This window comes from Lucilia sericata, unplaced genomic scaffold, assembly GCF_015586225.1.
Source record: "Lucilia sericata isolate MDLA Ls3-8-SP2 unplaced genomic scaffold, ASM1558622v1 Contig002621F_arrow, whole genome shotgun sequence".
NCBI classification, from domain to species: domain Eukaryota; kingdom Metazoa; phylum Arthropoda; class Insecta; order Diptera; family Calliphoridae; genus Lucilia; species Lucilia sericata.
In genome coordinates this window covers 15,884-31,766 of record NW_023996366.1, presented here as the reverse complement: position 1 = coordinate 31,766, position 15,883 = coordinate 15,884, and positions in this window count along the sequence as shown.

Below are 15,883 nucleotides of genomic sequence, written 5' to 3'. Positions count from 1 at the left end.
ATTTCCCTATTCCTGCAAATAACTTTGACAGTTTTCAAGCTACGACAGTTTTGTATACCTCATTTTAATCCATAAGAAACGCACTTTCTTTTGACATATTGCTTATTCAAAAATCTTAAGTCCTTAAAATTGGTAAAATTGGGATATCATTGCAATTCTTGGTACAGAGTAATTTTCTTAGTATATTGTATTTTCCCTATTGGAAATCATTGCAATTTTTGGTACAGAGTAAATTTCTTAGTATATTGTATTTTCTCTATTTCTGCAAATAGTTTTGACAGTTTTCAAGCTAAGACAGTTTTGTATACCTCATTTTAATCCATAAGAAACGCACTTTCTTTTGACATATCGCTTATTCAAAAATCTTAAGTTCTTAAAATTGGGATATCATTGCAATTTTTGGTACAGAGTAAATTTCTTAGTAAATTAATCTTAAGTTCTTAAGTTCTTAAAATTGGTAAAATTGGGATATCTTTGCAATTTTTGGTACAGAGTAAATTTCTTAGTATATTGTATTTTCAATATTCCTGCAAATAATTTGAACAGTTTTCAAGCTACGATAGTTTTGTATACCTCATTTTAATCCATAAGAAACGCACTTTCTTTTGACATATCGCTTATTCAAAAATCTTAAGTGCTTAAAGTTGCTAAAATTGGGATATCGTTGCAATTTTTGGTACAGAGTAAATTTCTTAATATATTGTATTTTCCCTATTCCTGCAAATAACTTTGACAGTTTTCAAGGTACGACAGTTTTGTATACCTGATTTAATCCATAAGATGTGGCCTCCGGTAGGTTAGTGGTTAGTGTTCTAGTCTGGTAGACCGGAGGTGGTGGGTTCGATTCCCACCTAAGGCACTGGTTAAGGAGCGCACAACAGACCCGATAGAGGCCTAGGTGTATTTCTTCGGATTTGATGTATATACATCCTCCTTTCAAACTAACTAACTAACTAACTAACTAACTAACTAATCCATAAGAAACGCTCTTTCTTTTGACATATCGCTTATTCAAAAATCTTAAGTTCTTAAAATTGGTGAAATTGGGATATCATTGCAATTTTTGGTACAGAGTAAATTTCTTAGTATATTGTACTTTCCCTATTCCTGCAAATAACTTTGACAGTTTTCAAGCTACGACAGCTTTGTATAACTCATTTTAATACATAAGAAACGCACTTTCGTTTGACATATCGCTTATTCAAAAATCTTAAGTCCTTAGAATTGGTAAAATTGGGATATCATTCCAATTTTTGGTACAGAGTAATTTTCTTAGTATATTGTATTTTCCCTATTCCTGCAAATAACTTTGACAGTTTTCAATCTACGACAGATTTGTATACCTCATTTAAATCCACAAGAAACGCACTTTCTTTTGACATATCGCTTATTCAAAAATCTTAAGTTCTTAAAACGCGCTTTCTTTTGACATATCGCTTATTCAAAAATCTTAAGTTCTTAAAGTTGGTAAAATTGGAATATCATTGCAATTTTTGGTACAGAGTAAATTTCTTTGTATATTGTATTTTCCCTATTCCTGCAAATAACTTTGACAGTTTGCAAGCTACGACAGTTTTTTATACCTCATTTGATTCCATAAGAAACGCACTTTCTTTTGACATATCGCTTATTCAAAAATCTTATGTTCTTAAAGTTGGTAAAATTGGGACATCATTGCAATTTTTGGTACAGTGTAAATTTCTTAGGATATTGTAATTTCCCTATTCCTGCAAATAACTTTGACGGTTTTCAAGCTACGAGAGTTTTGTATAACTCATTTTAATCCATAAGAAACACACTTTCTTTTGACATATCGCTTATTCAAAAATCTTAAGTCCTTAAAATTGGTAAAATTTGGATATCATTGCAATTTTTGGTACAGAGTTATTTTCTTAGTATATTGTATTTTCCCTATTCCTGCAAATAACTTTGACAGTTTTCAAGCTACGACAGTTTTGCATATCTCATTTTAATCCACAAGAAGCGCACTTTCTTTTGACATATCGCTTATGTGATAGTCTACTATGGGGTTGGTGGTGTTGGTTACCAACAAATTTACTAGTTAGTTCCTACTAATGTCAATCTTGGGAAGCGTTACGCACGTGCTCTGTTAACTAGCTCGTCTGGTGAGAAATGGGCGGGGATCTTGCTCCAAGATTGACTAATATACACAATCAAAATTAAATCTCACGTGCGGTTAAAATGCCCTTAAAAGAAGAGAAAACCTTATTGCAAAGTCAGTTGCCTCTACCATGATTCAAGAACCCAGATGTTGTGGTTCTTAGCGTCAATACCCTACCCTTCCTTTATTTCCATTTGGCTTACACATATTATCAGAAATCCCGAATACACTACACCTTTTTTCAAGACATCTACATTTTAAAAAAATTAAACTTACAACATAATTATTTTCATTTTTCAGTGACTACTAAAATAATATTTAAATTTAAGAAAATTTCACAAAAAAAAATTACATATTTGAATGTACTACTAATAATTTTCTTGAGTGTAATCTACATACATTTATAATTTTAAACAAAAATCAAAAAAAAACAAGTAAGAGTGTTATATTCGGCTGTGCCGAATCTCATATACCCACCATCAAACCGTATGCCGTAAAAGGAATGCTCCCATATAAACATCAGGGTGATGTTTGGAATATAGCTTAAGACAATTATGGACCGAGCTCTTTTGAACTAACAAAATATTAATTTTTAATATTTTGTACTGTACTTGTAATTATCAGAGTTTTCTTCATCAAATTTTCTAAAGAGGATCTCATATGTGGTGTATGGTCAATTGTTGACCTATCCTCATAACTTTTTGTAGACTGATTTTGGTTCATATAAAACTTGTTTACATTCGCTGTTCTCGCATTTTTATGCCAGCAATTAGCGTTCATGTAATTTTATAAAGTGGCTTATATGGGGGGTAGGGTGAATTACCGACACATTCCGCATGAAATTCGGAGCGAATTTCATAACCGTATTTCATAACTCATATTTTTAAGCCAGTAATGATCGTTTAAGAAATTTTCTAAAGGGGACCTTGTATGGGCGGTAGGGTAAATTATGGACCGATCCTCCCTAAATTTAGTGGAGAGATTTTGGCACGCATTAAACTTATGTGCGTCAATTTTCGTCACTACATTAATATTTTTAAGCCAGTAATGAGCAGTATAGTTATTTGCAGAGGGGGCCTTATATGGGGGAAGGGTCATTTATGGGCCGATCCAAAAAAAATTGGTACCGAGATTTTGGCTCGTAAGAAACTTACGTGTGTAGCATTTCATCGCTTTACTCTTATTTTTAAGACAGTAATGAGCGTTTAAAGCTATTTCCTGAAGTGGACCCAATAGGGGGAGAAGGGCCAATTATGGACCTATCCATATTAAAGTTATTAAAAAGATTTTGGCTCGCGAGGAACTTAATTGTGTAAAATTTTATTGCTATATTCGTATTTTTTAGCGTTAAAGTCATTTTCAGAAGGGGACCTTATATGGGGGGTAGGGTCATTTATGGGCCGATCTTAAAAAAAAATTCGTAGAGCGATTTCGGTTCGTAAGAAACTTATTTATACCGAATTTCATCGCTATACTCGCATTTTTGAACCAGTAATGAGTGTTAAAGTAATTTTCTAAAGGGGACCTTATATGAGGGGTAGGGTCAATTATGGACCGATCCTCAAAAAATTTGGTAAAAAGATTTTGGCTCACATGAAACTTATTTATGTCGAATTTCATCGCTATACTTGCATTTTGTGGCCAGTAATGAGTGTTAAAGTCATTTTCAGAAGGGGACCTTATATGGGGGGTAGGGTCATTTATGGGCCGATCCTGAAAAAATTTGGTAGAACGATTTTGGCTCATATGGAACTTATTTATGTCGAATTTCATCGCTATACTTGTACTTCTGAAGCAGTTATGCCCGTTGAAGCTGTTTTTTGGAGGTCCACTTGTATGGGGGCTATCCGAAAAAGTGGACCGATATCGCCCATTTTCAATACCAAACAAACCTTAACAATAGAGAATATTTATGCAAAATTTCAACTGCCTAGCTCCTCTCGTGTGGTCCCTATCGTGATTTCAACAGACAGACGGACGGACGGACGGACAGACGGACAGACGGACGGACATGGCTAGATCGTCTTAGAATTTAATAAGGACCCGGAATATATATACTTTTATGGGTCTATGAGCAATATTTCGATGTGTTACAAACGGAATGACAAAATCAATATACCCCCCATCTTTTTTGATGGTGGGTATAAAAAAAAAAACAAACTAAAGTAATACTAAGAGTAAAATATATAATTTATGTATGTAATTCTCAAAGATATTTCTTTTGTTTTATTTCTCAAAACATTAATTTGATTCAATTCAATATGTTTACTAAAGAATTAACTTTGAGAATTATAATAATGTAAACTAAAGAGAAAAATATTATTGATTGTATAACAATTAAGAAAATTAAAAGAGAGAACTTACAATATTTGATTCCATCGCAGCATGAAGGCCTCCAGCTCGATGTAAGATGTTCTTGTTGTTGTTATTTTTTTTTTCTTGCTATTGATCTGTTATACTCTCATTTAATATTTTACAACAGGGAATTATTATTAAAGGAGGATTAGTAAAAATAATGTAGGGTTTCTTTTTTTTTTTAGTATCTTTAATGTCGGGAATTAATTTAGGGTAATTTAGAAAAATATACCATTATATTAGTTTAGAGCAAAAATATCAATTAAAATTTAGAACATTGTTTAGGGATTATTCTGTAGGTATTGATTTGAATATAATTTAATTTCACATAAATGTAGTATTGTTTTGTTCCCAAAACGAAAAGTTGTTGAAAAGTTAAATGTATTGTTTTACTGTGATATTAGTTTAGAATTACTTAGTTTAAGTTTTAGTATAATTAGAGTTTGATTTAAATTGTTATAATTTTCTTTAGGATTAGGATTGCATGATTACAGTCTAATGAATATTGAATGTTATTGAGTTTTAAAACACTATGTTAAAGCTTATGATGTAATATTTAGGGATTAATTTAATTAGTTAACACGTTATTTCTCGTCGACTTAGAATTTGATTACTGGAAGTAGATTCGCCTGTAGTGATTTGGATTAAATCAACAGCTTTGAAAATTCTTCCAGATTATATTACTACTTGTTTGAGAGCAGGTTTCTGACGAAATAAATCATGGATATACTGCCATATAGAGCAATTATGACCAAATCTGATGGAAGTGAAGAAATAGATGGATAAGGGTCCAAAAATAGGCACGTGTTGACCAATACCCAAATGGTCGTCAATTTCGGGGTATTTGGAAACGCCAAATAGCCCTAAGGTTCCGGAATAAGTTTCCAAAAACCTAATGTGAAATTTATTAATAAATATTACACTCTACACACTTTCAATTTAAATTCTTACCCCGATATACTTTGATTGTGTGATCGATTTATATAAAAGTAATTAAGTTAAAATTATTTATTATGTAATTTAAATTATCGATTTTTTTTCCTAAATTCCACTATTTTATCTTAAGGTTCAAATATATTTATCACGTTTTTTCCCTTCAAGATCAATTTTCAGAAAGAACGAGGTTAACTTCAACCTCTTAGACTTGTATTCTTGTTCTTCTCTCTCATTAAGATAATACAAATACATTGTAATTTGTTAATAATATAATATTATTAAAAGCTTTTTGTCATTAATCTTTTACATTTAGAAGAGTAAAAGATATACATCTTGTAACGATTTCGGGTTATTATTAATATTTATGTCATGCCATCATTCTGAGATGGTAAACTTACAGCTAGTCAATTATGCAAACTTAATTGTCCAACACTGACAATTTAGAACAATCTACACGGTTACTTAGAATAATCTCTTGATATACGAAGACTTCGACTTCGGACTTATCGTGTAAGACACTTCCTTTTCATTCACTAAATCAACTTGACGGTAATCAATGAAAAAGTCCAAATTTTTATAAATTGAAAAGTTACAAGTATTTTTGCCATCGTTTGAATCAATTAAATTGATTATATAGAAGCTATAAATTATTTTTTTCAAATTAATCCAATAAAATAATTATTTTCAAACTCCTTGGGTAAGCAAAAATTAAATACTATAAGCGACATGTGATTACAGTGGCATATTACTTTTCCGTGGCATATTTTTTTTTTTTAGTTTATAAATTCTGGAATCGGATTTTCAATATCAGCGAATTACCACACTTTTGAGATCCACTTACATTTTTGCGAATATTAGCATTTCTTTGGAAAGATACGAATAAAATTCACAAACGCATGTTAGGATTAGCTTTCGGAAAGGTAAATTGTAGTGCCTTAATTGGCCTTGAATTGGAATAATTTTTGTTTGGTAATTTTTATAGCACCAAATATACCAATATTTGAACATAGATGACCAAAAACTTAAGGAATTGCGTTTCAGAATAAAACTAAGTGAAATTTATCGTTTACTATACACCGTAATTATAGTGCTACCAAGATTTCCACCGCTACTATTTACGTGAATATAGTAAAATAGGATATTTCATTCATCCTAATAAGTCATTCATAAAATGTCAAAAAACTGAAGAAACTAATGTCATCAACTATTACGTTTAATTTAATTTTATTCTATTTCTGATAAGTCCTACATTCTTGATCAAAGTTCCTTATTTCATTATTTTTCCTATCCATATAGCTATCCTTTTTTATCACACAGCTGAATAACGTCGACTTCATTGTCCAAGGTTAAGAAACAGAATAAAACAGAAAATAGACAGTATTAATTCTGCTATCGTTAAACCTGCCCTTTCGTAATAGTTTTGTCTAAAATCTAAATTTAATAATAATTTCTGGAAAATATAATATTTTATAATAGAATAAGTGATTAAGAAATCAAGTGAAGAGAAGGTAATATAATTGGTATCTTATAATTTTAAAATTAAGCATTCAATTAAAGTCAATATAGTGAATGGTGTATATAAGAAAAAAAAAAGCAAAGCAAATAACATAAAAAGAATTGAGAACATTTATAAAACCCATAATTGTAATCCAACAAAATATCTGGAACCGAATCGTTGCAGTCAAAAGGGCCCTTGTCGACAACACCGAGGATAAATTGTAAGTTCCACAATATCTTTTTATTAATAATATTTAGCTCAAAGTTTGAATTGTTCTGATTACAATAATCTTAACATTTTTGTTTTATTTGCTACGTTCTTGAACTCTGTTATTAACAGAGTTCAATAACCATATAAATCATATTTAACATTAACTACATACTTCTCATTATTTACAAATAATCATATGTTCACAGTAAAGAACAAAATAATGTATTTACACAAAATTACTTGAATTAGTAACATTAAGAATAAATATTTCATAAAATTATTTTATACACTTATCAATATACGAATATGAATTGCTAAATATATTAAAATTAGAGAAATGTTAAAAATGAATCCGTGTAGCTAAATTATTGATTGAAGATTTGCTAAAGGGGCAATTATATAAATCATGAGCACCATAATTGCCATAGGCGTATGACATGGGTGAGAAAAATGTGCTCCTAGGCCAATAACATCACCTGGCTAAAGTTTGTAAAATTTGTTAAAATAATATTGATCACGGCAATACCAAGAGGCATGAATCAATTTTCTACTGTTGTGTTATTTTGAAAATCTAGATGAGAACCACACCTCGACTGAAGATAGCCGGAAAGAAAATCTACCATGCCTCGTAAATCTAGATGATTGTAGAGAACACAACATAGAATGGCGCCCAACGAGAGCAAATTTATAGCTCGTCAAATTTTCAAACAGAAAACTTCAAATATCTTCCAAAAGATTCTTTTCACGATTAGTCCCAGTAAATTGAATTATGAATATTCTATCTGAGTTGCAATCTGTTGAACTTAGATTTTTTTTGAGATAATTTGAGGGAATAAAATAGATTGGATTTTAGAAAAGTAAACATCTATATAACGATTACGATTTTGTTAGTCCGGGTTTAACAATCAGAAATAGGGAAACCTCGTGCAACAAATTCATAATCTAAAATCTATGGTATAGGAAAATTTCTTTCTATTTTATTAAGAGAATAGAAGTACATGCATATATACTGTGTCATTGATGTTCATTTTAAATTGGACATAATTTGTCAGTAGTATGATTCGGTATAGTCTATGTGCTATGGTATATAGTAGCGTATACATGCGTACCAGTACTTCGACAAATCTCACAATCTCTATTTACTATATGGATTCATGTTAACATTTCTCTAAAAACTTTTATATAAACTCAAAACTTGAATACAGGAAATTATAAGTCTTTTTAACATATCGGTGTAAGCATATAATGAACACACGACAATCTTCTAGAAAGGCAGACAGTAATAGTAACAGATCTAATACTAGTACAGGAAGTAGAGTTAGTAATTCAAGGGGTCGTGGTAAGAAAATAGGTGAAACTTCCACTGGGAATTTATTCCACTCTCCATTTCAAACAATTTCAAATATTTTACGTACACCCATTAGAGGACCGGGATTGAACACGCCGAGTAGTAAGACTGCTGGCTCACGAAATTCATCTCACCTTCAATCTAATATCAGCGGAAATACAACACCCAAAGAAACTTCGCAAGAACAAGCCAATACTGACGTTAATACGGAATTCCAGAATTCCTCAAATAGTCATAACACCAATTCCACTAATTGCGATAGTTTTAACTCTAATATTAGTACACAGTTGGATAATTTAGTTCATAGCTCTACCAACGATAATTCAACCAGATATTCTAATATAGATCTTCCGAATACAACTTCAAGTAATAATACTTCAGGAACTGGTATAGCAGTAAATATTAAAACTTCAGAAATGAACCCCAATTCAGATAATATACCCACAACCGAACAGGGCCAAACCTATAAGCCCCGCTCGAAAATACTGATACAGTTGAACCTATTATATTGGCTCTACAGCAAACAATTCTTACTACACAGGAAGAATTTAGACACGAATTAACGTCAATGAAAAGTACATTAGCCATGTTGACACGAAGGGAGTCAAATGATTTACCCCAACCAATACAGCCACCCACATCTAACGTAAATAATAGTGTTGTTTACCACACTCAATAAAATTTAAGGACTGGAATGTAAAATATGACGGTATTGGGAGAGTGTCAGATTTCTTATTTAAGTTAGAAACCTTAAGTTCTAGATCTAATTGCTCTGAGGACCAGTTAATGGATAATATACATATGTTTTTAGCAGGAAAAGCTGAGGATTGGTTTTGGCTTTTCATTAAACAAAACCCTAACGCCAAATATCCATTCTTTAAGTATTCAATTTCAAAACAATTTGGTTCATTAGAGAATGATCATGACATTGTTGTTAAAATTTCCCTTAGGAAACAGGGCACACGTGAACCATATGATGATTTTCACACTGCAATAGTGTCCATGAACTCCAGACTGTCAGAACCAATTGTAGAACGAAAACTTATAGACATCATTAAAGGAAATTTAAATCCAAATTTAAGATACATGCTTTTCAATTCAGAATCCAACAACTTGGAAACGTTTAGGCAGACTGCACGAAGAGCAGAAAAGCTTTTGCTTGATAACAGAAACCATACACCATTTTCTTTTAATCGTCAAGTTAGCGAATTAGACAACACTGAGGAGGACTTGGACAATGATCCTCAGATTGAAGCATTTCAAGCAAACCGCCGGCAAGTTGACTTATCCAAATTACAATGTTGGAACTGTACCAAGTATGGACATTCGTATATATACTGCCCGGAGGAAGTCAAGAACATTTTTTGTTTTAAATGTGGGCAAAAAGGGGTTACTACCCCGAAGTGTCCTAATCAACACGTGGGAAACTACAAAAAGAGCGAGTTGTTAACCGGGGACTCTCGTTCTTACCGTTAAATCCCGAGTTAAATATTTCTAATGACAATTTTCAAACAATCAAACCCAATTACACAATTTTACAAGCACACATTTTACAAGCAGACTCTCATGACAAGGAAACACAAGCTAATTTAGATTTTCAATCTTTAAGTAATCGCAAACAAAACTATCATAATATAAGGAATAAAATTTTCGCAAATCCTAAGATTTTGAAATGTAGGAAAAGATTCCAGGCTCGTAGAAATGTTAGGAAACAACTTGAAAGCACTCGCCTTTGCACCGAGAATGACGACCGACCATTCGCTAAAATCAAAATTTTTGAGGACGAAGTTGTAGGGCTGCTAGATTCTGGTGCAAGTATATCTGTCCTCGGAAACGATTGTCTTACCTTCCTTCGAAAACACAACATCAAGTACAAAGCCCTTAACTCGTCAGTATCGACCGCCGATGGAACTAAACAACTTGTCATAGGGTTTTGTTCACTTCCTGTTACCTATAAAAATGTTGTTAAAACCATCACGTTTTACTTAGTTCCCTCGCTCAAACAAGATGCATATCTTGGTGTAGATTTCTGGAGGTCATATGCTTTAGCTCCAAATATCATTCCCGAGGTCGCTGATTTGGAAATTGTTCATGACGAGGAAGCCAGTTTTCACAATTTAACACCTGAACAGAAACTAGAGTTAGAAAAGGTCCTGTTAGAATTCCCATCATTCTCAAAAGTAGGATTAGGTTGCACATCTTTAGTCGAGCACCATATAGACACAGGAGACGCCGCCCCAGTCAAATCTAAACACTTTCCACTCTCACCACCCAGGCAGGAAGAAGCGTATGCTGAAATAGATAGGCTCCTAAAAATGAATGTTATAGAGGAATCAAATTCCCCATGGTGCAGCCCCGTTGTCTTAGTCCGGAAATCAGGAAAGGTACGCCTCTGCTTGGACTGTAGGAAAGTCAACGAACTCACAAAGAAAGACTCATATCCCCTACCTCACATCAATGGGCTGTTAACGAGATTAAAGGACACACATTACATAAGCGGAATCGACCTAAAGGACGCATTTCTTCAGATCAAGCTAACGGAGTCATCAAAGGAAAAGACAGCATTTGCGGTACCGGGGAAACCATTGTATCAGTACCGCGTCATGCCATTTGGCTTGTGCAATGGTCCCCAAACGATGAGCCGATTAATGGACCGGGTTGTACCTTCAAGGCTCCGTGAGAATGTCTTTATTTATTTAGACGATCTGCTGGTCTGTAGCGCTGATTTTGATTCACATTTGCAACTTTTAAGAGAGGTTGCAGAGTGCTTGCAGAATGCAAATTTAACCATCAATGTGGAGAAAAGTAAATTTGCACAAAGGGAAATTAAGTACCTCGGTTTTAGAGTAGGTCAAGGCTGCCTAAAAGCAGATCCTGATAAGGTTGAAGCCATTAGTTCCTTTCCCCTGCCAAAAACGGCAAGACAGCTTCGCCGATTCATCGGTATGTCAAACTGGTACCGGGTTTTTATAAAGAATTATGCCGATTTATCGGGTCCGCTCACAGATTGTTTAAAAAAATCTGTTAAACCGTTTAAACTTTCTGAAGAGGCCATTTGTTCATTCGATTTGCTTAAAGATGCACTATCTTCTGCACCAGTCCTTGCCCAACCCGATTTTAGTCGCGAATTTATCATACAATGCGATGCATCGAGGATAGGCGTGGGTGGTGTCCTATATCAGCATGATGAGGAAGGCAGAGAAAGGCCGATTGCCTTCGTCTCCCAAAAACTTAATAAGGCTCAACGCAACTATACCGTTACCGAGCTGGAGTGTATGGCAGCCATAGTTTGCGTTAAGAGATTTAGGCCAGATTGCCCTTTCGTATAATCACTGACCATTCAAGTCTTAAATGGTTAATGAACCAAAAGGACTTGAATGGTCGCCTTGCTAGGTGGAGTTTGAAGCTCCAAGCTTTTAATTTCAAAATAGAGCATCGTAAAAGTTCCCTCAACATCGTACCTGATACATTATCAAGGTTTGATGTGGATGAAATTGATTTAAATGTTCTAACAGCTGAAATAGACTTGAAATCCCCAGACTTTGATGAAAGTGAATATGAGTCTCTTAGGAACACAGTAAAAAATAAAGGGGATGTCTTGCCAGATTTATGTGTTTCCGATAACCTTGTTCTTAAAAGGGTAAAATTTCGTGAAGGTGCTGGAGTTGAGGAAGAAAGTCTATGGAGACTTTGGTTACCAAGATCATTATGTAGGACGATAATAGAAAAGAACCACGACGGCATCTCTGGATGCCACGGTGGCTATCAGAAAACACTGGCACGTATTCGCCAAAAGTATTTTTGGCCCACTATGTGTAAGGAAATTCGGGAATATGTCAGTCAGTGCGATTTATGCAAACAAGTAAAAGCCCCAAATCAAACCCTAAGACCTTTGATGGGGGAAGGGTTTACAACCCAATGCCCATTTCAGCGTTTATATTGCGATTTCTTGGGCCCATATCCAAGGACAAAGTCCCAAAATTCCTCACTTTTTATAGTCATAGATCATCTCACTAAATATTTATTTTTAAAATCTATGAAGGCAGCCACTTCGGCTAACATAATAAAGTACTTTCAGAATACGATTTTCCCAGCTTACGGCGTTCCCCAATATTTGCACAGCGATAATGGCAAGCAATTTGTGTCAAAAGACTTCTCAGACTTTCTCATTCAGCATGGAATTATACACATCAGAACTGGCTTATATTCACCACAGGCCAATGCAAGTGAAAGGGCAAATCGCGAGATCATTTCAAAAGTACGAATATTTCTCAAGGACGACAAAATTGGGATCTCTGTATTCCCCAAATCTTAACCGTACTTCGTAGCGACTTTCATTCTGTCATTGGTTGTTCTCCTTATTATGCCTTAACAGGACAAAACATGGTCCAGCATGGATCAACATACGAATTACTAACTAAACTTGGATGCCTACAGAATGACGATTTCGATATAAAAGTTGACGCGGACAAACTAGACCATATTAGGCGAAATATAAGCGAGAAATTGTCTAAAGCCCATGATAAATCCAGTAAGACCTATAATACGAGATGTAGACCAGTAAACTTTTGTGAGAATCAGGAAGTTTTTGTTCGAAATTTTTCTCAGAGTGATTTTTCGAAGGCTATTAATTCGAAATTTTTACCAAAATTTTTGAAATGTCGAATTATAAAGAAGATAGGAAATTCATTATACGATATCGAGGATTTGAAAGGAAAGTATACGGGCAGGTTTCATGCATCCGATATTCGTCCATGATTTCTACTCATATATTCATTAACAATTGCCCGGCTAATGGGTCGTGCCCCACGTTTTTTTTTGTTGTTTTTCTTTTGCGACACAAAGTGAAATCTGCCTGTTCGTTCTCTTGATTAAAATTAGATTTCAATCAACACAACGTAGCAGGTTTGTAACGATTTCGGGTTATTATTAATATTTATGTCATGCCATCATTCTGAGATGGTAAACTTACAGCTAGTCAATTATGCAAACTTAATTGTCCAACACTGACAATTTAGAACAATCTACACGGTTACTTAGAATAATCTCTTGATATACGAAGACGAAGACTTCGGACTTATCGTGTAAACCACTTCCTTTTCATTCACTAAATCAACTTGACGGTAATCAATGAAAAAGTCCTAATTTTTATAAATTGAAAAGTTACAAGTATTTTTGCCATCGTTTGAATCACTTAAATTGATTATATAGAAGCTATAAATTATTTTTTTCAAATTAATCCAATAAAATAATTATTTTCAAACTCCTTGGGTAAGCAAAAATTAAATACTATAAGCGACATGTGATTACAGTTTATAAATTCTGGTTTATAAATTCTGGAATCGGATTTTCAATATCAGCGAATTACCACACTTTTGAGATCCACTTACATTTTTTGCGAATATTAGCATTTCTTTGGAAAGATACGAATAAAATTCACAAACGCATGTTAGGATTAGCTTTCGGAAAGGTAAATTGTAGTGCCTTAATTGGCCTTGAATTGGAATAATTTTTGTTTGGTAATTTTTATAGCACCAAATATACCAATATTTGAACATAGATGACCAAAAACTTAAGGAATTGCGTTTCAGAATAAAACTAAGTGAAATTTATCGTTTACTATACACCGTAATTATAGTGCTACCAAGATTTCCACCGCTACTATTTACGTGAATATAGTAAAATAGGATATTTCATTCATCCTAATAAGTCATTCATAAAATGTCAAAAAAACTGAAGAAACTAATGTCATCAACTATTACGTTTAATTTAATTTTATTCTATTTCTGATAAGTCCTACATTCTTGATCAAAGTTCCTTATTTCATTATTTTTCCTATCCATATAGCTATCCTTTTTTATCACACAGCTGAATAACGTCGACTTCATTGTCCAAGGTTAAGAAACAGAATAAAACAGAAAATAGACAGTATTAATTCTGCTATCGTTAAACCTGCCCTTTCGTAATAGTTTTGTCTAAAATCTAAATTTAATAATAATTTCTGGAAATATAATATTTTATAATAGAATAAGTGATTAAGAAATCAAGTGAAGAGAAGGTAATATAATTGGTATCTTATAATTTAAAATTAAGCATTCAATTAAAGTCAATATAGTGAATGGTGTATATAAGAAAAAAAAGCAAAGCAAATAACATAAAAAGAATTGAGAACATTTATAAAACCCATAATTGTAATCCAACAAAATATCTGGAACCGAATCGTTGCAGTCAAAAGGACCCTTGTCGACAACACCGAGGATAAATTGTAAGTTCCACAATATCTTTTTATTAATAATATTTAGCTCAAAGTTTGAATTGTTCTGATTACAATAATCTTAACATTTTTGTTTTATTTGCTACGTTCTTGAACTCTGTTATTAACAGAGTTCAATAACCATATAAATCATATTTAACATTAACTATATACTTCTCTTTATTTACAAATAATCATATGTTCACAGTAAAGAACAAAATAATGTATTTACACAAAATTACTTGAATTAGTAACATTAAGAATAAATATTTCATAAAATTATTTTATACACTTATCAATATACGAATATGAATTGCTAAATATATTAAAATTAGAGAAATGTTAAAAATGAATCCGTGTAGCTAATTATTGATTGAAGATTTGCTAAAGGGGCAATTATATAAATCATGAGCACCATAATTACCATAGGCGTATGACATGGGTGGGAAAAATGTGCTCCTAGGCCAATAACATCACCTGGCTAAAGTTTGTAAAATTTGTTAAAATAATATTGATCACGGCAATACCAAGAGGCATGAATCAATTTTCTACTGTTGTGTTATTTTGAAAATCTAGATGAGAACCACACCTCGACTGAAGATAGCCGGAAAGAAATCTACCATGCCTCGTAAATCTAGATGATTGTAGAGAACACAACAATCTTTCTCTTTCATCATATATATGAACATACATGATGCATACATGGTGAATGATTCTCAGAAGAAGAGTGAATGATAAAAAATTAAAAATTGTAATTTTGGTCACAGGGTTGTACTAATTATGATGATGTGGGGAATTTTATAAGGGATTTTTTTAAGAAAAAGTACTAATAGCAATACACATACATTTATGAAGTATTTTCGTATATAATCATCAAGGAAATAAATATTTTATACAGAATTGTGTATAAATAAGAATATTAATATAAAAAATATTCAACAATGGTTGAAAATAATATAATTATTTTAAAATTTTGGTGAAAGATAAACATTAACAAAAATTAAATATTACAACACAGGTTTGTAAAATGGTTTGACCGTGAGACAAAAGCTGAAGTTACTCTCTAATATCCTTGGCGTGAAATATGCCAATATCCTTACCAGACATATCCTGCAATTTGTAATAATTCTGTCCTTGCTTTTCTACAATCTTAGCTTTTTC